Source organism: Caretta caretta, chromosome 11 (assembly GCF_965140235.1).
Source record: "Caretta caretta isolate rCarCar2 chromosome 11, rCarCar1.hap1, whole genome shotgun sequence".
Classification (NCBI taxonomy): Eukaryota; Metazoa; Chordata; order Testudines; family Cheloniidae; genus Caretta; species Caretta caretta.
The window spans coordinates 14,474,363-14,499,733 of record NC_134216.1 but is presented as its reverse complement, the minus strand read 5'-3'; positions in this window follow the sequence as shown (position 1 = coordinate 14,499,733).

Genomic DNA, 25,371 nt, shown 5'->3' with positions numbered 1-25,371 from the left:
GCACCGTCAATCTGTGGAACTCATTGTGAGAGGATGTTGTAAAGGCCAAAAGTATAACTGGGCTCAAAAGAGAGAAACTCATGGAGGATAGGTGCATCAATGGCTATTAGCCAAGATGGTCAGGGCTGCGACTCCATGCTCTGACTGCTAAAAGCTGGGATTGAACAACAGGGGATGGACCTATGATAGTTGCCCTATTACGTTCATTCCCTCTGAAGCATCTGGCAAAGGCCACTGTCAGAAGACAGGATACTGGGCTAGATGAGCATTGGTTTGACCCAGTATGGCCATTCTTATGTTTTTAACAGGACAACATAATGAGCAAGGGCGAAATCTCACCCCATTGAAGTCAATGAAAGTGACTACAGAATTTCACCTCAAGTTCCTTTTCTGGGTAACTCACCTACAATTTATATTCTAAATGTAGATAGCAGGAGAGTGGGAAGCCAGCAGCAAGCAACAGAAGGGGATCATCATTATAATAATTTTGCTAGTAACAAGGCTGTTTCCCAAGGAGAGGAGGTTGTATAATTTGTTTTGTGTTGGATATTTCCAATCCGTTCATGTGGAATCTACTTCATTGGAGGTTTTTAAGAACAGGTTGGGCAGATACCTGCCTGGAAAAATCTATGTTTACTTGGTCCTGCTTTAGTGCTAGACTAGATGACATTATGAGGTCTCTTCGAGCCCTACATTTCTATTACTGTATGATTCTATGTTTTTGTTTTATAACAATTACTCTGTTTTTTTTCTTTCTTTTTTGTTAGGTTTCAGAGTAGCAGCCTGTTAGTCTGTATTCACAAAAAGAAAAGGAGTACTTGTGGCACCTTAGAGACTAACAAATTTATTTGAGCATAAATTTGTTAGTCTCTAAGGTGCCACAAGTACTCCTTTTCTTTTTTCTTTTTTGTGTGACTTGTCATTGCAAGACTTTCATGGAAGAAACATTTTGTTGGTTTGTTAAGTAGAGATGGGCTCTGTCGTATTTTGGTGATGACTGAGGCTGTTTTTAGGATAATGTTTTCATTAATGTGAGCAGGATATTGACACTGCTGTAATCTAGCCTGGCTGTATTCTCTTTCTCTGCAATTGGCTCCTATCTGAGTGTGGGAGAGGGTCTGAGAGACAACAGGAAGTGTGAAGCTGCATGGAGTATTGCAAGATCTGTAGGAACTTTTAATTTTTTGGGAAGCTGAAGTTGAAATCCAGATTAGGGTTCAAGGTTATAATTCAAAGACGATTTAGGGTTGTGCACAACTCTGAAAATGGTAAAGAGCTGCTCAAAGGAAGCCATTTGCTCTGCACAACAACAAGGCTTACTGGCCATACAAACGCAGGAAATATGCTACATATACATAAGCACCATCTACTGGCACTCCGTCTAGCCACTAACTAGTATTTACATATATGCAAACATAGAGTATTCTTGTACCAAAAGTAGCAATTAGCTCCATACAAAGTGCTCATCTGGTAAACACGACAGTCTCAATTTCTTTTAGTGATGATGACTAGTGATCACTTTGTGGTAAACTCTTTGGGGCAGGGACATTCCTCCTTGGATGAGGACAGGGTCTACTTCTTTGTGGGCACTACTGGAATACAAATAATAAATAATAGTGGGTGTGTGGGTATGTGTGTGTATAAAATATATCATTTCATCTCAGTTTATTGAGCCATAGGATTTTATAAGCCCTAATTAAAATTTTGTAACACTGCTAGGATGGGACAAAGTGTTCCTACTCCCTTGTTAAAGATGAGTGAACTGAAATGCAGAGATATTAGATGACTTATCCCAAGTCACCTAGTGAAATCTGACCAGCAATAGAACCAGAGTCTAGACTTTAGTCTCCTGCTCAAATCCATAGATACAACCTCTGCTTTATGTTTTCCCCAGGATGCTACCCTTAATGTCTGCTTTCAGGGCAAGAGTGGTTGGAAAAAAATTTCTTCAGCATTTTTTACTGTTAATATTAAGTCTCTCAAAAATCTTTGCATAAAAATTGTAGTATTTTTTTGAGTAGATAAGAACGTAGATGATTAAAAAGCTTTGGTTTCTGTAATAATTTTAAAAGAAAATAAGGGAAAATGCATATTTCATGCATGAAACATTTTAAGCCTCTGAAGTATGCATTTTTCAAAGGGTAGTGTTCAAAAGAACCCTGGTTTACATTCATCACTTACAGCAAAATTGTAGTTTTGTATCCAAACTCCTGTAGAGATTTCTTTAGTTTTGGCTGTGTCTGCCAGCTTTCATTTTTCATTGCACTCATATATATTACCATTTAATATAATGGGAATACTCTGAAGATACAATCTGTAGTATTTTTAAAAAACAAAAAAAACACAACAAAACTTGCCCAGCTTTAGAAAGGATTGTTCTTTTGAAACTCAAGCATTTGAATAAACATACTTTTGATTTATCCTTTCCACGTGACTTTAAAAATAGTTTCCTCCTTTTGGAAAAAAATTAATTCTTTTAGAGTTGTAAGCAATCCAACCCTTGCCTTGTGACTAAAAGGCACCAAGGTCTGGCATAGGTTTGCATAGTCATTCTCTGAGTGTTTTTTAAATCTATCTATATATCTATCTATCATGTGGTGGTTTGGCATTTCTCAATAAAGTCAATTCATGTAGGTCATCTTGGCTGGATAGGGAGTGATATGGATTTTAAGATGTTCCACACATTTTCAGCTAATGTTGCCTACATGATTTTAACATGGGTCTGTTTGAATGTTGAACAAAGTTGAACTCAACAAAGCACTTGTTTTCCCTGAAGAAAGACAGTCTTCAGTGTTGTTTCAGTAACCCAACATTTTGTAAAGTGTATGAGAAGTTAGAGGGTGAAATCCTGGCCCTAATTAAGTCAATGAGAGTTTTTTCATTGACTTCAATGGAACCAGGATTTCACCCAGAATATCTACTATATTTCCTCATATATAAGCCGAGGAATGCATGCTGGCATTGTAAGTCATTAGGAGCCTGATTCAAAATCCACTTAAATCCATGGAATAGCTCTCATTGACTTCAACGGGCATTGGTTACAGTCTAATTGGAGGTCAGTTACATGCAGGTCAGTGTACAGGGTCAATAGCAAGAAATGCTTTAGCTCCCATCTAATGAGTAAGAGAGATAGAAGTGAGCAAAAGAATGTGACAAAGTCCTGGGAGGCTGGGAAAGAATTGAGAGTGTATCATAGTGGCGTGAAGCAGCAGTGATGGCGAGACAAGCCAAGGTGAGCTAAAGTCAGGAAAGCCTTTAGGGAAAACATGCAGTGCATGGAGTTTTGAGTAGGTGGGTGAGCTGTAGGGAATTTTTTTATATATGAGTATCTTCTGTTTGGGGCAAATTTTCTAAATAGTGATTTTGCAAAAGTGCTAACATGTATCTCAGGCAATTGTGGTTTATTGAAAACTGTTAAAATTAGAAGCTATCACTTTAAATTCTCCTCGGGTTTCCTGGTGCTGCTTGCAGGCTAGGGGGCTCAGTAGGGAAGTGTATGATCTAGGTCTTCAGCAGTCAGTCAGCAAAAGAGCCAGTCTAAAGCAAGGTGGGGTGAGTGGTGCCTCTCTGCTTTAGGGAGAAACTTGCTATGTGCCTGACTGTATTTGTTTGTTGTGCGTTAGAGTTTTGGATTCCTAGAAACAGAACAGTGTTATGTTGCAACCTTCCAGGAAGAGTATTTATGCTTTGTTTCTACCTGTGTATATGCCGTGAACATAACAGTAATAGCATTGGGCTGGAACCATATCTGACTACATGGTGAACTTTAGACGGAAGACAGATTGAAATATGTATTTGAATCTGAATTTTGCAGATCAGCCCCTTCTGTGTAAGGTGCCTCAGATGTATAAATTAGCAAGAAGTAGAATAATGTTTCTTCAGATTTCCATATTATTTGGCTGATGCTGAACTAATAACTGAAAGCAAAATCCTGTTTGTATGTGGGCTCAGCCAAGAAAGGTCACATTGCCCAAAATGTGTTCTGCTAATCTAAAGCAGCAGTGCTTGGCAAGTAAAGTCCTTCAGTACCCAAGCGGTGCTTGGAGATGACAATCTTATGAACATAAAGGTGCTTTTTGTGGGGATGATAGTTATTTTATTTAAATACTGCAGGGAAATAAGGATTGCATATACAGTATAAGCTCTCTGCACACTAATTCCAAGTCCAAATTGACCTTTTTATACCTTCCATTTACTGTTTATCCAGTTTTCTTTATTTTAGGTCTCCTGAGTGCTAGCATTACTGACACCTGCTGGGAAAGATAGGCTGGGGGAAAAAAGCACGTTAACCACTGATTTCTGCCTGTCAAGGTCTGTTCCAGGTCACCTGTGCACGTTGGGGACAATAGCAAATGAGGACACATGCCATTTTTCTCTTGCTCAAGGACAGCCATTCATCTTCTCTGAGATTATCAACCCCTAAACCAGTGCAATCAATATCAGGAAATTCACTGTAATCTCTCCCTGAATGTGAACCCCCTTTGGGACCTGAACTGGTCAATGTGTTTTGATGTATCCCTAGAAGAGTGAGAAGTGACTGCATTGGGCTTTATGACTAAACTACATTGTCTAATCCTTGGCTTGTAGTCAATTTCTTCCATTTAAAGGCCATTTTATACACACTAATCTGCCAGACTTTGAGGTTTGTGAAAAAATTGAAAGCTAGGCAAGCTTCAAAGGGATTTTTCTTAATTCCTTTGCTGATCTGCATAAAACAACAATTAAAATAGGGAAACAATGCATTTTCTAATCTGGGCTAAATGCCTTGTATTTGTTTAAGTGTACATGACTCTTGCTATCAATTTTATTTTAATTTGTAACATTTGGTAATGTGATGTAATTCTTCGTCTGGTACATTTAAACTATTGTTCTGATTATAAAACCAAAGCTAGTTTTATAATGTTGTCCTAGGGGCGGCAGCAGAGTACATAAGAATAAAAAATGCTAACTCACAAATGGGCAAAGTTGTGTCTGATTAGGAGCTCATCTATATAAGACCTAACTAAAAGTCTTCATTGAAACGTAACATTAACTTAAATAGCCAAGAGGGAACATTGGTGGAGCTTTGAAATCGGTGTTGAGGGGCAATAGTGTTAGAGTTATTGCATGTTCAGGTCGGGATGAGGTAACCAGACTTAAAAAAATCTTCAATTGTTGGAGAGCAGTCGGTGGAGCTAACTGTGTTGTACATCACAGATTTAGGGTAAACCTAGACTAAAACAGCCAGTCGAATTGGCAAACTTTAAAACAAGACTGATGCACTGTGACATATTAATTGAAATGTACTTTCCAACGCAACCACTTAGCAATTTATATAAATATGAAAGCTTTTGGTTTTACTGTCAGTCTTTGTTTCGGAACGAGAAATTTATAAGAAACATATGTTTCTAACTGCCATTGAGAGTATGCTCAGAAGATGTGGCCACTGAATTAGATCAAGCTTTCCTCAGTGAAATCACTGAATGAACCCGCTAGGAAGGTTTTCTGTTAATAATGTCTCTTTTCAGTAATAACACATCCCACTTGCTGTACACCAGGTACCGCTATGAAATTAGCAATAGCAGTCGGCAGAAAGGGTACTGCATCACTGTGAGAGGAACAAAGGCTAAAAGTCTGCCCCTGCTGAAGTCAAGAATAGTCTTGCCATACAGCTTTCTCCCAAAATGACAAATGAAAGGGAATGAGGTCTCTCCAAGAACTCATCTGCAATTAAAAAAAAAGTAATAAATCATCTTGCATAAACTCGCTAAAATAAATTTATCTTAGAATTTACTTTGCCATAAACTTCTGATCTGAATCCAGGATTTCCAATGTTTGGGCTCGTTTAGTTCCAGGGCTTTGATTTCTGTTCTTTTGATGCATATTGAGGTGTTAAAATTGCAAAATAATCTTGTCATTTCCAATCTATAGTATTTTGAAACTACAGCGTGAGCCTCATTGTGTTAGGGTACACACGCACATGCACACGCTAGGAGACAGACCCTTCCCTAAAGAGCTCACAGCAGGGGTGCTGGAACTAGGGATGCTGGGGGTTCAGCAGCTAATAACAATCAAATACATGGTTTCCACTTTCAGCACCCCCAATATAAAAATTGTTCCAGAACCCCTGGTTTACCGTCTAAGTAATCAAGGCAGATAAAGGTTGGGAGAAAGGAAATATCTCTATATTAAAGATGGGGAAACCGAGACACAGTGTGACTGACTGACCTGCCTGTGGCCTGGGAATTGAACCTACATCTCTTTAGTCCCAATACCTTGTCTTAACCATCCTTCCTCAGTAATTTCAGATATAAAATTCCAAGGAACTCTGAGCCTCACCTATGAAAACTTGAAAGTACCAAATGGGCTCTGAGCTATGGAGTTATTTCCCTAAAATTAGAGATGACAGTTAAAGCTCATTGTCTAAGGTAAGGATGTCGGAATACGTTACTGTCGCTCTCTGGTGTCTGTTAATTGCTGATAATTTTATGTCTGCACAGCAACCTGTGACACTGTTGCGAAGGATGCTGTGTACACTGAAACTGCAGTTTCGTAAAGGGACTTGTCTTGTTAAAATGCACAAGGTTCTCACACATTTAATGAAAAATGAACATCAGATTATACTGGCTCTACTAAAATATAGCATCAAATCCTGTAGTCTTTATTTCAGTCGGAGTTTTACCTTGATAAGAACTTAGGGCACTGATCAGTCTAGTGAAATCCATGACTGCTCTCCATGCCATGGAAGAATGGCCTCCACAGAGAGTGGCATGAGGACTGGCAATGGGGCTGAACCAGAAGAGGGGAATTTATGCAGATACAGTGGCCCTATCATGCTGCACCAGGTCATAACTGGAATAGCAACTACGACCTCTATATCTATCTGGTACTTAATTTGCTCAATTACCATAGCATCTGACCACCTCACAACAGTGCTGTGGGGTGGAGAAGTGCTACTGTCCACATTTTACAGGTGCGGATCTGAGGCACAGAGAGACTAAGTGGCTTGCCCAAAGTCACATAAGAAGTCTGTAGTGGAGCAGGGACTTTAAACCAGGTTTCCCAAGTCCTAGGCTAGTGTCCTAACTACTGGATAATCCTTCTCTCATAGGCTGGAATAGCAGCCATGAGGGCTGAATAATACACGTTCATATTTTTAAAACTGTCTGGGGGAAAATATGCATTTGGCAGAGTTTTAATCTCTGAGTCAGAGTTCTGTATGTACATATGCTTATGTGCAACTATTATTTAACGTCTATTGGACGGTTTGCACATAATGCAGATGCAGTCTTGCAAACAGAATTCTAAAGATATGAGCTTTTATTCAAGCAGCTAATTTTTGCCCATAATGATCCGGCTCACTGAGAGAGACAGCTTATGATGGAAGATGGCCAAGATTTTTTAAAGCGATTAGTGATTCTTGGTGCCACAACTTTGGGAGTTTAGACAATCTGAACAGACATTTTCTGAACATTGATTTTCAGAAATGCTGGACAGCCACCCTCTGAAAATCAAGCTCTTTGAAGGGTCTCAAGTTGGGAACTAAAAATTGTGGCACCCAAAGTCACTAGCCATCTTTAGAAATTGTGGCCAATCCATTTTGTGATAATGATAGTCAAATAACTTCCGCTGGAAATTAACATTCTACACAAACATGAGCTATCACACCCCTTCCCTGACTAGCCCCCGATAGAGAGACACATACTGATTTCCAAATAACACCATCATTTTGTAGGATAATGGCCATGAGCAATTTACAAAACACTAGCCTATAACCAGTTAATATACCGTACCCACGTGGATGCTTCTGGAATATTCTAAAATGTTTTCCTGACAATTAATATATAAATTGCTGGTTGATTTAGCTGAAAGGCCTAAGCACATAGAAAAACCTGTACAGAAATATTTGTAAACCCCCTCCCCCAAACCTCAGTTGATCAGCCAAGTTCTCTGCCTTTCATTTCCAGGTAGATAGTTCTGCTAAATTTTTTCCAAGGCTTTATGGTTTTCAACAATATATCTTTCATCACCATATCACCAAAAAGCAGTGGCTGACCTGAAGTATCCCTTAGGATTTGGACTGGATATCAAGGATTAGTTTATAACTGGTAACTTATGAGCTGCATAGTGTTGTACAAATGACTTATTTTTCTCAGTTTAATGGTAAAAACTATGAAACCTATTACTGAGAACTTATTTCTGAAAGGATATTTGCATGATACTTGAGCAATAGTTTGTACTTTTATACCACAGCAGGGTTGGCCTTTTTAAAAATAAGACATTTTTTCCCCATAGAATGAGCTCTGAGTGACCACAAATCTCTAGCATTTAAATTTCCACTTGAATCCATTTGTACTTGGATTAAAAAACAAAACAAAACCAAGAATGTCTGCGTTAAAATTTTGGCTTTTATGCAGCAAGGATTTGACACTATAGCATAAGTAACCCATTATTTATACAATGAGATTCACAGCACATATTGGCAGAATATTGCTTGGGAAACTCTTGAGATACATACTTTACTGACACCTGCATCTACTGAAGTGGTATGTGTTGATAATAATCACTTAAAAAAAAGTAAGCTTTTCTTTTCTTTTCTTTTGAGCACATCTGTTTTATTTCACTTCAGTATGATGGCTGTAGGGGGATGGGGATTTCTGCTAAAGATCATGCATTTTAGTTCCAATTTTTAGTAAACTTGAGTCAAAAGAAGCCATTTCAATTAAAAAAAAGTCTCTCCAAACAGAGCTACATCCAATTTTCTAACCCTTAGCACAGTTTGTTTTCAGGACAGTGGAGAACACCAAAGTAGCAGGTTGTTCCATAATTGCTTCATGTAGACTATATTTAGATTAAGCATTCCTTTTATTTGTTCTAGCATAGCTCTCAGAGGTCCCAGGTGAAATGGGGAGGGGGGGGGCTCATTGAGCCAGTCGCTGTATAAACAATAGCAAGAGACGGTCCTTGCCCCCAAACAGTTGCAGTCTAAATAGCCAAGGCAGACAAAGGGTAGAAGCGGGAAGCAGATTTTCTGATGTGTGAAACAACATGGCCAAGCTCACGCAGCAGGTCAGTGGCAATGCTGGAAATAGCTGGCCCGCGATCTTTCCACTTAATGTGGTGCTAATGAGCAGTTATGGACGGAGAAACAAGTGTGTAAAAATGGTACCTTCCTACTAAGCAGATCTGTGTTTAAAGTCACAGCTGCTGACTCTTTTAGGAGCAAAATAAGACTTTTCCCCCCTAGATTTTCTGCTTCTCACAACATTACAGAGCCATCACAGCAATGAGAAAGTGAGCTGGATGGTGTTTTGGCATCATCAGCAGAGTTGTGTGCTCAGTTTTGATTGGACAGCCTTCATTATAGGTGATGAGCACTCCCTCTCCCCCCTCTCCAATAAACCCAGAAAACAGCTCCACCTTGTTGGGTGTTTATATTACAGTAGGGCCTAGAGGTCCCTAACAAGGTCAAGGCTCCATTAGGTCAGACACTGTACAAACCCATAGTCAGAGACTATCTCTGCTCTGAGGAGCTTGCAATCTAAATAGACACAACAAACAAAAGATGAGAGAAAGGCAGTCTTATTGTTCCTCTTTGTTAAAATTTCTCTGAGCTTCTGCACTAGCCTATCTGTGTTCCCACTGATTTAACGGGGAGCACAGTTAGGCCAACATTAAGTGCTTTTGAAAGGTACCCCCTAAGTGACTTGCCCAAGGTCAATACAGAGTGTTTGTGGCAGAGCTAGGAATTGCACCTAACTCTCCTGAGTCCCCATCCAGTGCCTTGACCACAAGACTGTTTTTCCTCTCCTTAGCCCAGCTTGAGTGGGGAGGGCAGGAAGTTAGAAAAAAAAGTTTGTTTTAAGTTTGGCACATGAGGTAGGGAAATCATTGCATCGATTAACATGGAACCCCACAACACTACTGATAGCGTACATCATCGGAATAGTAGCATATTTTCATCAAAATATTGTTTATTGCAGTTCTCAGATGTACATAATTCATGATACTTGTGTTTTCAGCCTTTATGTGTTGGTAAGCGTCGCAGAAGACCTGATCCAACTCCCAGGGAAGTCAATGGGAATATGATAGGGACCACAGGACAGAAAGTAAAGGGGATTTTGTGCGATACAAGTACTGAGACAGATTTTCAAAAATGGCTTTTAATTATTAGCAAGACTTTTTTTTTTTTTTTTTGCTGGCAAATACAGTTTGACGGTACAAAATGAGTTGTTTGGGACGGGGCAGAATCTGGGCCAGTTATATTATAATGCCCAGAAACATTAGCCTGTAATATTTGCCTGTGTGGGTCACTGTGCCATTATGAGATGCTTGGGCCTTTTCTCTCACCTGTGTCCTCCCAGATCATGTGACCGCAGTAGACAGGAAGGCCTGTTGGGAAAGGGGCCAGCTATCAAACAGTTCCCCTCTTTGCTCATTGTGAGGAGAAGTACTTCTGTTATGATGCTTGGCTTGGAAGGGCTCTGCTGAAGGTGTAGGAAATGGCCCTGGGGGAATAACTAAAGCAAGATAGCTTGGTCTCTGGGGCAAACAGCTGCTTTGTACCCTACAGGTCTAGAGCTGGTGCCTCCAATGAAGGGATGGTATATGTTCCTCTATGATGCTACACATATGTGGTGTGAAACTCCTGTCACCAAGGGGAAGCTAAAGGTGGACTTGTGGCATCTTAGAGACTAACCAATTTATTTGAGCATAAGCTTTCATGAGCTACAGCTCACTTCATTGGATGCATTGGTAGTAAAGATCTTTTTGAACGCCTGACATAAAGGAGAACATTACGCAGATGCTAGCACGAGGGCTGTGGCCCAAGGATAGGAAAGGACTTCCTTAGGAAAGCCTCTGTTCAGACTTTCCTTTATGCAGGAGGGGGAGGACCTCTTGGTCTGGCCAAAGAGCCAGACTGACTGACTGACCAGCATGAAGGAGACTGATCCGTTCCGAAGGCCCGACGGGGCTTGGGCAGTTCATGAGGTAAAGAGCTTCTTGCTCTGTGAAAATTTAAAAGGCTGAGGCCGTGTTGAGCCAAATCCTAACATCTTCACTCAGGTTGCGGTTATACCCTTCAGGGGAAAACATGCAAGGCGGGAGGAGGGGGAATGGAATTCTTGGAGGATTCCTTTATGGAATTTGCTCAAAACTCTTGAATCAGGGGTGGGTCAGATTCCCTGCATAGTAAATACAGAGTTGGCCCCTGAAATTCTGCTTCAGCTCCTTGATGATCTGTCAGTGGGCCATAAGATAGTGACTTGCTGCTGGGTTCCCTACCCCTCTGTCCCCCCCTCCCCACACACACACGCACACACACACATGTGCGTGCACACACATTAAAGGGGTGTGATGGCCCCCAGTTCAGAGGGTTTTCTACTGTGTTACCACCACTTAAGCATTTACTCCATACTCGATGGGGGAAAATACACATTCTGCACAGCCCCTATGGTGCTCATGATCACTCAGTACTTAAAGAGCTCACAAGAGCTCTGCTTCATTCCGTGTCTGGTTCCAACTGGCTGTGCAGAACAACAGCCAGAACTTCACAGAGCCCCCATCCAGACTCTCTGTCTGGGACGCTCAGACCTTAAAGGGACAGTTTCCAGTACCACACCATCCTCCGACAGTGCCACCTATGAAGCCCTGGTCCAAATGAGATCCGCTGGAGGGTACCACTCTCATGTGGCTCTCAGAGATTAAAATCCCACCCACCGACCCTGACTCAGTTTGTATTGGCAAAAATGCCTATTGACCATCAGTCTGCATTTGGCTCAGTTTACTTCTCTAGCAATCGAAACACTGTGTCTTCTTCCTGCTGCAGGTATAAGTGAAGTGGGAAAGTCAACAGCAGCCTAAAGGTGGCTGTTCTGTATCCCTCTCTTGCTGGCATCCTCCAGCTCTGCTCCAAAGTGAAAACCAAAAACTTTATGATCCAGCCCCTCCGTGCAACAGCTGCACAACAGCCCCCCTGGGAAACTCAATATGGTGACAAACATAGCAACCCCTAGGTCATATGCCAGGGAACTCAGTTTACATCTCATCTATTAAGTGAATATGATGTGAAAATAGTTTCCTGTGTCTTTTAGATGTCAGAGCGCTGAGTGGATGGCAGGTAATGAAAGAGGATTGTCCACACATTTGTTTTTATGGGTTCATCTTGTCATCTCAGTTCAGAGAATAATTGAAATAAATCCTTTTAAAAATACTGTCATTATGCCAGTGCTGCTGAGCATAAGGACAGCAATCATTGCTCGTGTGATCACAAGCAGCAGGTTTCTATTATTATTTTATGATTATCTTCCAAAATAAGCTAATCTTCAGATTGATAAAAGTTTCAAGATGGGGGGGGGGAATCATAAATATTACGCTTGAAAATAGGACTTGGACGTTTATGAAAACTTAACCTTAGACCTTTTAAACCCAGAGTTATGCCGGTGGACCCCCATCCCCCCCGACGTCAATGGGGACTGTCTGACTGAATGAGGAATTCATGTGTGATGTGAAAAAGAATTTTCAGCAGAACTAGCTGAAAATTCTGCATCAAAACTTTTTTGAATGGAAAACTGGATTGTTGACCAGTTGAATTTTTTGTAGAAAGTGTCTGCTTTCCTCAAAAACTTTCAAGGTACTACCCTCCCCCTCCACTACTTCACCAAGAATATATTGGATTTTCAACAAAAATTTGAAATCTTCTGACCAGCTCTACTTTGTGGGCCCAGGTGTGGGCCTTAAAAGGGGTTGTAGAGGTGGTGGTAAGAGTGCTCCAATTTCTTTGGCACCGACTCCATGGGTGCTCCGGGGCTGGAGCAACCATGGGGAAAAAATGGTGAGTGTTCAGCTCCCACTAGCAGCTGTCCTCCTCCCCCAGCGCCTCCTGTCCTCCAGCGGGCCCTGCCAATCAGCACCTCTCCCTCCCTCCCCATGCCTCCTGCCCGCCGTGATCAGCTGTTTCACAGCATGCAGGAGGCTCTGGGTGGAGGGGGAAGGAGTGAGGATGTGGTACACTCAGGGGAGGGTGCGGAAGAGGGCAGGAAGAGGCGGAGTGGGGGCAGGAAGAAGCAAGGTGAGGGTGGGGACTTGGGGAAAGGGGTGGAGTGGAGGCGAGGCCTGGGGCAGAGCCGGACGACAAGCACCCCCTGGAACACTGGAAAGTCAGCGCCTGTGTCCGGTTTCATCCTGGGATCGCTGCGGATCATGGTAAAAATAACAAATCTGTCATTATAAGGTATAATAGCATGGAACCCAGCATTGCTGCATTTCTTATTGAGATAGATAGATAGATACGATAAATTGAAACTTGAAGTGAAGTGAGATCTTTAGGGGTGTTGATCTGGTGGGTTAGGTATTTTGAACAGAAGTTATAATGCTTCTTTGCTAATTGGGCCATGACAAATTCTTAGTATTCTGTAGAGCTGGATGAAAAATATACCGGTATGAAACATTTCATTTTTCAAAATTGGAAACTCTTCACAATTCCCTCACCCCCTACCCCAAATGTTCTTTTTTAATTGGCAAAATGAAAATATAGTGGATGTTTATTTCTCATTTTTTTCTGCCCTCCTGTTTTTTTCAGTGTAAGGGAATATGGGTGGGAGCAGGAGGAGGAAACTGAAAACCGAAAAAATGAAAAACATTGAATTTTTTTTTCACAACACGGAAAAAATGAAAACCTGTTCAGTTTTGAATTGTGTGGACCAAATAGGATTTCCAAATTATTTGGAAATATGTATTTTTTCCAGTGTTTTCAACCCCTTCTATAGAGATCCCAGAAGGCTCCTGCACACCTCAGAATATGGGTATCTTTTGAGATGGTGAATATGATGATTGATAATTGGTCTGATTGTAATGCTGAGATGCAGGCATGTCTGTTCCTTCCATAGGGAAATTTGCTCAGCTCAGGAATGCCTACTCAAGCTGCTGTCACACCCAGTGATTGCAGTATAGACATACCCTTTGAGGGTGTTGTAGGATCTGCTCCCAATGGTAGTAATGATTTGAATAAGACCTTAATTAACAGCAGTGGGAGAAAACCAGCATCATAATGCTATGCAATGGGCATGTAAAAGTTTATCGGTAAGAATCCAGAATGCTTGGTATTTATTCTTTGGCTTACTGCTTCGGGTTGGTGCATCTGTACCAATCTATTTTCTTCAGCCTTAGTGCTGGTCACTGTGTACTTAAACTCTCTTTTCAAATAACTGGCTTACATCGCTACGTATCTGAAGTAACGGATTTTTTTTTCTATTATTACTTTCTCTTATGCTGGAACAAAGCTGTATGTTTTTCCTGTCTCTCCACGCCATAGTATGGGTGGTTTTACCATCTAGGCTAGTGTGTACATGTTCTCAAACAAAAATAACAATAGGCAACCCCCTCTTCATTCCTACATACATTGTGTGTGTGTATATGTGTATTATATTTAGACAGGTGTATGTGTATTTAAATCAGAAAGGGCAATGTATTTGCCTCCATCAGACATCTGCGTGTGTGTAAATGTATTTATAAAACATAGTGCTTTCCAGTAACTGGTTACAACATGGGACAGAAATCAAGACGACATCTGCGAAAATAATGTTTTTGCCTACAGAGCCTGCTGTGGTTGCTATTTCAGCTGTTCATTAAAGTTATATAGCTTCCTTTATCTCTTGTGCTCATGGAATACAAGCACCTCCATAACAAGCTTAAATCACCATAAGCTAAGAATAGAAACTTGCTTTCAGATCTTGGGAGGTTGAGCTACTGGTGGTGTATGGGTAATCAAGCAATATTAGCTGTATAATGGTGCCAGGACACCCAAGGGCAGGGGTGCTGGAATGCTTTTATGGCAAGAAAGCATGGAAAATATCTGCTTCCCTTTTTTTAATTCTCTCTCCCCCTTGTTTGTACCTTTTGTAAAAGATACTCACTGTTGCCAAATGATCATTTATTTGCCCTTTGTGGAGCTGTCATTATCATGAACAGCACTACGTATTGTTCTAAGGATGTAACAATTAGAGAAGTTAGAGATGGAAAAAGATCGACTGCATCACCTCACCCAATTACTGCTGGACAGAGCCCTATGTTCTAGTGTGGTGTCCCATTCTGTTTTTAACTGTCTTGCATGTGGAGGTGACATCACATCACATGTAGAAATGTACAGAAAGCCAGTAGCACCCTCCTCTTGGCATACTATACAAAGGCCAGGCATGAACATAATTCATTTCTCTCTCCACAGCATGATGTTAGTGCCCAAAGTATTGCTACCTTTCTCGAAGGAGCAGGGCCTTAGCTCTTGTCCTGCTTTCACCCTGGCCTGGTGCAAACAAAGCACTCATGCCCTGAAATAGGAGGGCACAGGGGTCATGTTTACCTGAGAAGTGACGCCTTCCCAGAAGTCCCTTCGCTACTCCTGGGGGAATTCTGCGCCACTGTGCATGCAGAATTTGTGCAGAAATTAATGGGTTTTTGCACAGAATTTCTTTTTTCTCCACAGAAATAGGCTGCAAAGCTGCTGGCTGCCACTAGAGGCCACTGGACCCGGCAGAACTCAGCTCGCAAGTAGAAGACACTGCCAGAGAGAGGGAGCTGGAGGGTTCCTGGCAGCTGCAGTTCTCAGTATGCCCCGAAGGAAAGAGGCAGCAACACATAGGAATTTCCACACAAGCCCAGGACCCAGCATCAGACTGTTTCTCTCTCTGGATCCCTGGGCTCTGAGGGGGAGGGGCTGTGAGTGTCTGGACTGGGGGGGCCTGCAGCTGGGGTCTAGGGTGTGTGTCTGGGCTAGGGGGCATCCTGTGGCTGGGCTCTGGGGGATGGGGGGTAGGGGGTGTGAGTTTCTGGACTTGGAGGGGGCCCCACAGCTGGCCTCTGGTGGGGAGGGGGTGAGTGTCTGTCTGGGGGGCCATGCCTGGGCTCTGGGGAGGGGGGAGGGAGTGTGTGCCAGTGTCTGGGCTGGGGGGCGCCTTGCAGCTGAGCTATGGGAGAAGGGTATGTGGGTGTCTGGCCTGCCTACTGGGCTCTGCTGGGAGGGGCCAGAGAATCAGGAACTGGGTTATCAAAGGGGTTTCCTTAACTCTATACTCCTGGAGGAATTTTTTTGTGTGTTTGTATTGTTACAGACATAGTTGCTGATAGTTATTTTTGTAATTTATTTTAAAATAATTGAAACTGGCGTCGTTATATAGGATTATTTTGACAAATAAAATATGCAGATTTTTGCAGAATTTTACAATATTGTGCACAGAATTTTTAATTTCTTTTGTGCAAAATCCCTCCAGGAGTAAGAGTCTTCTCAGATCCTATCACAGACCAGTGCCCTCTGGCCCCAAGATAATCCATGGTGAAATTACAGCAGTATGTGATTAGATGGCAGGATATTTTATGTGGGTCCATCCTGACGCTCCTGGGGGTTGGATGCAAAGCCCAGTTCTAATGGCAAAATGTTATGGGAGTAGCTGCTTTGCTCTGCTCCGGGGGTGGGAGGAACTCCTGACCTCAGTGAAAACAATGGCAGTGCTGTCACTGAAACCAGGATTTCACCCTCTAGCTTCTGCACAAGATTCTCTTCGAAAGTTTCAGAAGAGGTTAAACCTACCCTTATACTCAGCTGACTCTTTTTTCCACAATTGCACAATCAACACAAGTTCAACTTTGAGCAGTGAATGCCTCCCCCCCCCCCGAAAAAAAAAAAAAGAGAGACATCAGTGAACGCAGCAGCTAGATAAACACTTCACAGTGCATACAGCTAATCTGCTTCAGTCCACCGGAGGACTGGTATAAAGTATGCAGTCTGAGGTGGGAGATTTGCTTACTAACCCTTCAAGGTCAAGTGGAACACTACATAAATACATGCTTCAGCACTCCAAGTGATCTCTCACACCTAAACTGGCCTGCGGACCTCATGTAAACACACCATCCATGAAAATAGTCCTCTGTAGCATTTTGTTCAGAGAAATCCATATATATTTGTACCAAATGACTTCAGATATTTTTCCCCAGACTGTGGATTCTCTCATCTCTCCATGAAGTTGCAGTTCACATTTGTCTTGGAACACCTTCCTTTAAACTCTTTCTAAGGAGTTAAATCCTATCATCTAAGCATGCCTGAAACCTCCTTTATGAAGCAGGCATTAACCAAAGGCTGTTCCAAATGTGGTCCTGAGGATTTGCCACCTATCATAAAGGCCTGAAGTTTCCTTCCCCTGTATGCTTTGACTTCTAGGCACAATCAGTAATATAGCATTTGTTCACGGGACTCATACACATGGTTACATTTATATGTGACATTAGTGCCTCTCAAGGGAAGTGGTACTTGAGATTCTCCACCCGTCTCCTCCTGGATAAGTTCCATCAGTCTAAGCAATGAGAAAGTCTTAGGCTGTTTAAACACGTGTCTTCTGTGCCATAGCATTCACTGCAGCTGCCAAACTGACAAGTAAACCCCCAACCTCTTCTTGAATTATTCAGCTGCTTTTTTTTTCCAGCTAATTACCATATCTTGCTTTTAAACCTGCAAAAATAAATAAATTAAAATAGTAACGTCTAGTCAAGACTACATTGCTCAGTTTTTGGCAAGTTTTAAAGACTGTTTGCATAAATATGAGCATTCTATTTGTCCACAAGGAAGGCAAATTTATTCACACCAAAGTATGGGCCAAATTGTCTCCTGGCATAACTCAATTGACTTTAGTGGAGTGACACCAGTAGAAAATTTGGCCCTAGTTTTGCAAAACTTGTAGCCAATTAATTGAAGAGCCCAATCATAAGTCAAAAAAGAGGAGGTCAAAAGAAGCCATGTCTATTGACAAACTTTGAGATAAAAAGAGCAAAATCAATAGTGAAAGTAGCTAGAAGTCAAGAGGCAGGTTCTCTGCTAGCATACCTCTACTAACATAAATACATCTATGGCAATTAACCCCAGGAGAGATTGTGTCCCAGTATATTTTCCCTCATTCTTGCTATTAGCCTGCACCTAACCAGGTTCCTGAGTAAAATTTTAGTTTGCCGTGCATGCCCTTTGAAGGATATTTATACCACTGAAAGTAAATTCTGGCATCACGAAGGTGCAGGTCTCCATTAAAAGCTTCAAAGGTGATGGAGGAATCAACAACCTTCTGAGACCACACACATGGAATAGAGGGAAGAAGCACTACCTTGAAGAAACTGAGAAAAGAACTCCCTTTCCAGTTAACTCTTAGGTTATGTCTACACTACCAGTTATGTCAATATAATTTATGTCGCTCAAGGGTGTGAATTAACCAAAGGGACTAATCACAGAGGAAACTACTACTCATCATGGATCATGTTGGTAGAATTGGGCCTATATTGATTAGACGTTCCAGTTCAATTGTAAGTCATTAAGAGATCTCATTAGCATACATCTAAAAGGGGTCATTGTCCGATATCATCATTAGTAGGGCATCATTAGCAGGTTTAGCAAAAATATGGAGAGAGGGTGAGGGCAGAATGGCAGAGTATAATTTATTCATAACTGATTCAGACAAGGTTGGATTTCTGTCCGTGGGTGTCAAAGCTGACTCGTGATAACCCAAGAAGGAGTCTTGGTATCTTTGATAATGGAAGACCAGAGAAAAGGAAAGGATGCCTCCTTAATTATGGGAACTGAATTTTGGCACTTAGTTCAGGTATCTCAAAAATAATCATGAAAGCCAGATTCAGGATACTAAAGAAACATTCATGTTGATCAATATAGGTCCTAGTATACCTGGATATACAGGTACAGTATACTGGTACACTGAAGCCTTCAGTGTAAAAGACAACTTTTCTGTTAATACATTGCCCAATAATCACTGTATTGGGATAGTTTCCTGACAGCCTAGGTCAGTCTCCACTGGTCTTCTTTTGCTACTGCCTCAAAGCTGATGACAAATAACCTTGGTTGGGATTTTCATAGCAGTCTGAGGGAGTTAGGTGCCCAGCTCTCACTGTATTTCTATAGAATATGGATGCCAACTACCATAGGATCCTTTGAAATTCCTTGTATTCTTGTTTAACTTTATTTGTTCTTTTACGGTTTGCTAAGGAAAAGGAACAATTTGGTCATGGTTTCAAAGGGGGCTACTCAAGACCGGTTGGTTTTCATTCCACGGAAACCATGATCAAATTACTTCCTTTTAGAAATTTTCCAGTGGAATGTTTTTTCCATCAGAAAATGCCAATTCATCGAAAGCAAAACATGTTGTGAAAATATGTCTCCTTAGACAAAAATTCATTTAGAAATGAAAATTGAAAGAAAGCTTTTCAATAAGGTTGAAATGTTTGATTTCAAAGTTTTTTGGAATGGAACATTTTGATTTTTCCACTTCAAAATGAACTTGTTTCAATTTTTATTTTACCTTATAAAATGAAAGAATCAAAATCAGAACAAAATATTTCAGGATGTTGAACCCAAACATTTTACTGAACCAAAAAAATTTGTTTTTGTTTATGGGGAAAATTAAGTTTTTTGTTTTGTTTTGTTCCATTCTGGGATGGAAGAAATTCCAAAATCTCAAAATTGCCCCTCAGAATGATAACTCCAATCCCTGCTGCTTGTGCATTGCAAATTGTAAAAGAGCTGTATAGTCAGAGAAGCTATTGGCAAGTAGCTTGGAGGCTGTGCATCTTACATCTGGTTATGCTTGCCAGATCTGCTCTCCTTTCAGAATTGCTGATGACTGCATTTGACTTCTTCCTGGTGGGGAAGTTCACTTAGATGCGATATGGAGAGATCAGATTTTCACTAATATTTATTAACTTTTTAAATGAAGATTGGCTATTAGCAAATAGCATAGTTCAGTTGTGCAATGGAACAGATGGGAATAGGATAAAATCACTTGTTATCTTGATGTGTTTTATCCATGTTTGATCTGTAACATTCATTATAACTATAGGCTCAGTCCTGCAGCACTGCAGGACGAAGTGTTTATTGCTGTGAGTAAAGCAATTTATAGCAATGGGATTGCTCAGAAGTGTGTACTATGCTTGGGAGTGTTTGTGGGGTTGGGTCATAGTTTTGTTGCAAATTATTAGGAGCCTACTTTTATCATAGGATAGCAGACTAAAGGGCCCAGCTTTTCAGAGTTGTCTCACATGAAGACCCAACTTCTCTGCTGGTATAAATGTTCCTTTAGCTTCAGGATGGCTGTGCCCACTTAAGCCAGCAGAGAATGTGGCTCCAATGAGGCACAGGGAGACCTGGTTTCATGCATGACGTCTGCAGTAGAGCAGGAAATTGAATCTGGGTCTTCAGCTAGCATCCTAGTCCCTGACTCATCTTTCCTCGCTGCAAGACTGTGAAAGTTAGACTTTGAGCAGAGGTGGAGCTGGCTTGTTTCACATTCAGCCAACAAAGCCCTAAGATCAAGATCTTCTATGTGAAGGATTTTGAAGCACTGGACAATCCTTCCTCACCAGCATGTGCCTAAATGCTTTCCTGAACTGAGGCCTTAATTTAGAAAATTGTTAATGGAAAATGTAACAAATAAGGGTTTGTTTACACATCCTATTTCTGACAGCTGTTTGAAGTGCCTCTCATGAAATAGGCTTTTACTCATATTAGTCTCCCTAATAAGGTAAAAAACATTAAAACTAAATAACTGTTCAGTGTCTGATCATGCAGTTGACACAAGAAACTGCCCACTCTAGTCAGTGGGCGCCTCCCTGAGTAGGGAGTGCAGGATTGGTCCCTAGAAGACAAATGAACAAAGTAGACCTTTTCAAAGTGATTTTCTAAATGAAACACAGTAAATTCCTCGGTAACATGATTCATGAGAACAGGAGATCAAAGCATTACAAGAGATTTATCAAAAATAAATCATACTTACATGTAGTATACGGTAACATCAGATAATGTCATGTTTTTCTAATGATCATATGAAAATGATAAAAGAATGGTGCTTGAAAAAAAATTCTGGATCCGTCAAAAATTTAAGAGGAAAAGATGGCATCAGGAATCAATTTGCTCTTTTCTCATGTTTTCCCTAACATTTCAATGCTGATGCCTTCCTGTTAATTCTACACACTTAGTTATACTCTGCATATGAATGTGTATGTAATTCTACTATAAACACTCAAATTTCAAATCGTCTGCCCTATAAATCTGGGAAAACTCAGTGAAGTGTGAATCTGATAGCTGTGATTAGTACTGATCAGTGGCAAGCCTGAGTTGTGACTGATTAGTCTGACATGCTGAGCATTTCGTTATACATGGCTAAAAGATCACATTCGCATGGTGAAGAATTTATGTTCGTGTTTGTGACTCACTCCTTTCACATCTGGTCCATGGTGACCCTCTGGGAATGACATGGGTAAAGAAAAGGAGGGAAATGTGATTTTTTTTTCAGCAAAAGCCAAGGCAGAACAAAGACAAGATTTTCTACTCTCTGTACAGCTAGATAGGAACTAGGTTGTCATTATAGAGGAAGCAGAAGGTCAGTAATTACAATCTGGCAATCTATTTATTTATTTTGCAAGGGAATGCCATTTTCTCTTTCACGTATTTTCTCTGTTTTTCTCCATACAGCACTTATTACAGTAGATAGCTGTTAAGATGCTTTATATCTGGGGTCTTGAAGAGATGGAAATATTGTCCCATTTCTTTTTGCCTTGTCATTGCAAGAACCCTCCTGCTTGTCATCCTCCTAAGCATCCCACTGGACCTAAAGACACAATATAAGAGAAGAGGAACTGAAAAGACGATTGCTTAGAGAGAGAAGAGACAGGAAGTTACAGAGGAAATGTTTGTTTTGATGTTCAAAGAATTAATGTTGGCAATGGTGCAATATCAAACCAGTAGAAAATCTTTGGGTAGCGCATACTGTAATATTTTGCAATTAGTCCTCTTTTAATAATTTAAGGCCTACATAACACCACGGGCCACGTTAATGCCTAATACAAAGCACTTAAAATCTATGGCGATACCTCCGGACTGAACTTCACCCAATATATAAATGTTGTATACGTAGTCTGATAGGGAGCCATGTAAATGTGCATGTAATGTATGTACATGTGCTTGAATTCTCTTGCATTTTCAGTCCTCTGCTTTCAGTTTAATATTTCAGTTTGGCCCTGTAGAAATGGGGTGCATGATGCTGGGGAGGACAGCCAAATTCAGCTCAGATGTTAGTGGAAGTAACTTCCTGGAAGAAAACAGAGTTATAGCCATCACTTCTGATGATTTATCTGGCATAGGGGCATTCAGTGTGAAAGGAACCACAGGTATAGTCTTCAGAACTAGAATTTTTAAGAAAGGGGCCTCTATGCGATATGACCTTTTCTTTTTGCCTCTTCTCTCTGAAAAGTTATATGAAACAAAGGAAGGTGGTGGGGAATAAAAGTGCCTTCCTGAACCAAGTGGTAACTTCAAAGCTGGTGAAAGTTCGGAGCTTGGAGTGGTTTTACTTCCTTGAAGTATGTTGGCTCTTCGTCCTGATTTTTCTTCATCTTGATGACTGAATCTTCCTTGCTTTGAAGAGCTTGCAATATAATCCTGAATCACAATTCAAGAAGTGTGTGCAATAAATAAACAATAGCAGGGGATGCAGGACAGAGGAGCTGGTAATTAGACCATCCAATGATATGGGCTAGTTATATACACAACTAGATGGTTCAAGAGTTTAATAATAATAGAATCCCCAAATGTTGCTCAGAGTAATCATCATTAGTTGTCTATTTTTTTTTATTTTACCACAATGTAGTTTTAGTTTAAATATTATTTTCTTTTTTCCCTAGGTACCGTATTTAATGCAAACAATCTCCACATGTTTCTATTTCATATAATCAGAGAGTCCAGTATGTCAGATTTCCAGCAGAATCAAGGCTGCCCTGAAATTAAAAGTGGTAGCAGAGATAATGATGTTCTGGGTTGCACCTACGTAGATCAGATACATTCTCCACACTGGAGAGGAATGTGCAAGGCACATGGGCTACTTCAGGATATAGTAGTTGCAACAGAATAGCCTGGAGTTGGGGAGAAACTCTTCATTTCTGGGAAGATATCCAGTGCACAGCACAGTCACCCAGGCTGGGTCCAGGATTTGGCCATCTGTGAGTGAATGGGTGTGTATGATCAGTAAGGCTGATGACCCCAGAAGATGTTAATTTCAAACATATCATGATTACTGAAGCAGATGGAATCAGATCCTGTTGAACCAGCTTGTGGCTATGTTCAATACTGAGATAATTCACAGCTAGAAAATAGGGTTTATACAATTCCTGACCTGTTGAGGATAGCTGACAAAGGTGGGGATGCCCAACCAGCCAGTGTGGTCACTCCCCAGCTGACAGCAAAGATGTAGATTTGGCTTTTATTGGTTATAGGCTTAGCTTTTACCATCAGTTGTAATTTGCTATTTTTTAGGACTATCAATTTATCGCAGTTAACTCAAGCAATAATAGAATCATCATCATCATCATGTTCTTATTATGCCTCTGCCATTTAGAGCCATGACGAAGCTCCTCCACTCCTGTCTGTTTCTGGTGAGTCTTTCAATGGTTCCTCAGCTGTGCCCCAGGTTTTTCAGCTCAGCATCCATAGCTCTTCGCCATGTTGTTTTCGGGCGTCCTTGTTTTCGCTTCCTTTCAGGTGTCCATCTTATTGCTACTCTGGTGATGGAATCAGTTTCCATCCGAAGCACATGACCGATCCATCTCCATCGCCTCCTGGCAATGATGGTGCTCAGATCCTCTTTGATGCACTGTGTCAGTAGATCTTGGTTTGAGATTGTTCTGAGCCAAAAGATACAGAGGATTTTTCTGAGGCAGGTTGTATGGAGTGAAGACAGTTTGGACATGTCATACTTTCTCATTCCCCAGCATTCTGCCTACAAAACAGTATTGAAAGTACGCAGCTCTGATGAATCTTGAGTTTGGTCTTGTTGTTGTATTTTGATGATTTCCAGACTATATTTAAGCTCCTGAAGGTGTTCCTGGCTTTATTGATTTTGTTCTGGATGTCCTGGCTTGTTCCACCATCCTGGCTGATGGTGCTGCCCAAGTATGTGAATGTTTCTACGTTGGTGAGAACATAATTCTCTATCCATCTGGTGATGGCGAGGCAATATTAAAGGTCACGAGATATGTCTTATTGCGGTTGATTTTCAGTCCAATTTGCTGGCTGAATGCATTGAGTCGAGTTGTTTTTTCTTGTATATGGTGCTGGATATGTGATAGGAGAGCGACATGACCTGCGAAGTCCAGGTCTTCAGGGGATGAGAAGAGTGTCCATTTAATGCCTCTTGTCTTCCAGTTTAAATTTATTATAAATATTTTTTGATGTTTCCCTAAATTTTAAAATATATTGATTGCAATTGCAACACAGAATACAAAGTGTACAGTGCTCATTTTATAGTATTATTTTATTACAAATATTTGTACTGTAAAATTGATAAAAATACTATTTCTTTTCTTTAATTCACCTCATACAAGTACTGTTGTGCAATCTCTTTATTGTGAAGAAAAGAAGTGATCAAATGGTGAAGTCAAGCACTGATCATGTCTGGTTTTGGATGTTTTGTGCTCAGGATTTTCAGGCATCGGCACCCCACGTTCCTGTGGATAGAACTAGGGTTCAGAAACCTTTTGGAAGAATATCATTGTTTAAGAGGGTATTGAAGGAGGAGTAAGGGGAGCGAACCATTTGTGATCCTCATATAACCTTGGTATTGCTGCATTAATGTGTCAGGTTACTAGATGGTAGATGGCATTCAGTTGTACTGCCAAAATAGCTTTTGTTTTACTCTGTTGTACCGTTTGGAAGTGCCAGTCTTGTTGTGAAGCAGATGTACACTTCAAAGCTGTGTCATTATCTAATAAGACTCTCCTTTAGGGCTTAACTCCGATTCATACTATAGATAAGAATTCCTCCTAAGAACTCCTCCTTTGTAAGTTGATTCCTTAACTATCTGTGTGTGTGTGTTATGTTTGAAACAGTCACAATTTTCATTTGCTTTGCTTCCATGTGTTGGTAACTAGACCTTGTGATTTCCAGCTTCTAGCCCATGTGGCATGGCAAGTGTAGAGATCAAATTACACAAACCATTAACCAAGGACTTATCACTCATTGCCTATTCTCCCTGTGTTCTTAATACACATCTCAATTCTCGTTCTCTCAGTTCTTCCTGTGCCTTGAAACAATTCCATTAGTTAGGGAGGTCATCCAAGATAGCCTTGTAACTACCCATCTTCTGGCAATAAAGGTGAGATCTTCCCGTACAAATTGTCTGGCACCTAGAGTAGCAAGAAAAAATAACTTGAACATGAACAATTTACACCATCTCTGGTGTAATTGTTGCACCCAAATCCCTTCAATTACAATCTTGTCCAATCTTACAAGGTAAGCAGAGCTTTTTTCTCATCAGTATAAAGATGGGAGACTTTCAAGGAAAACAAGTAAGTCATTTTTTT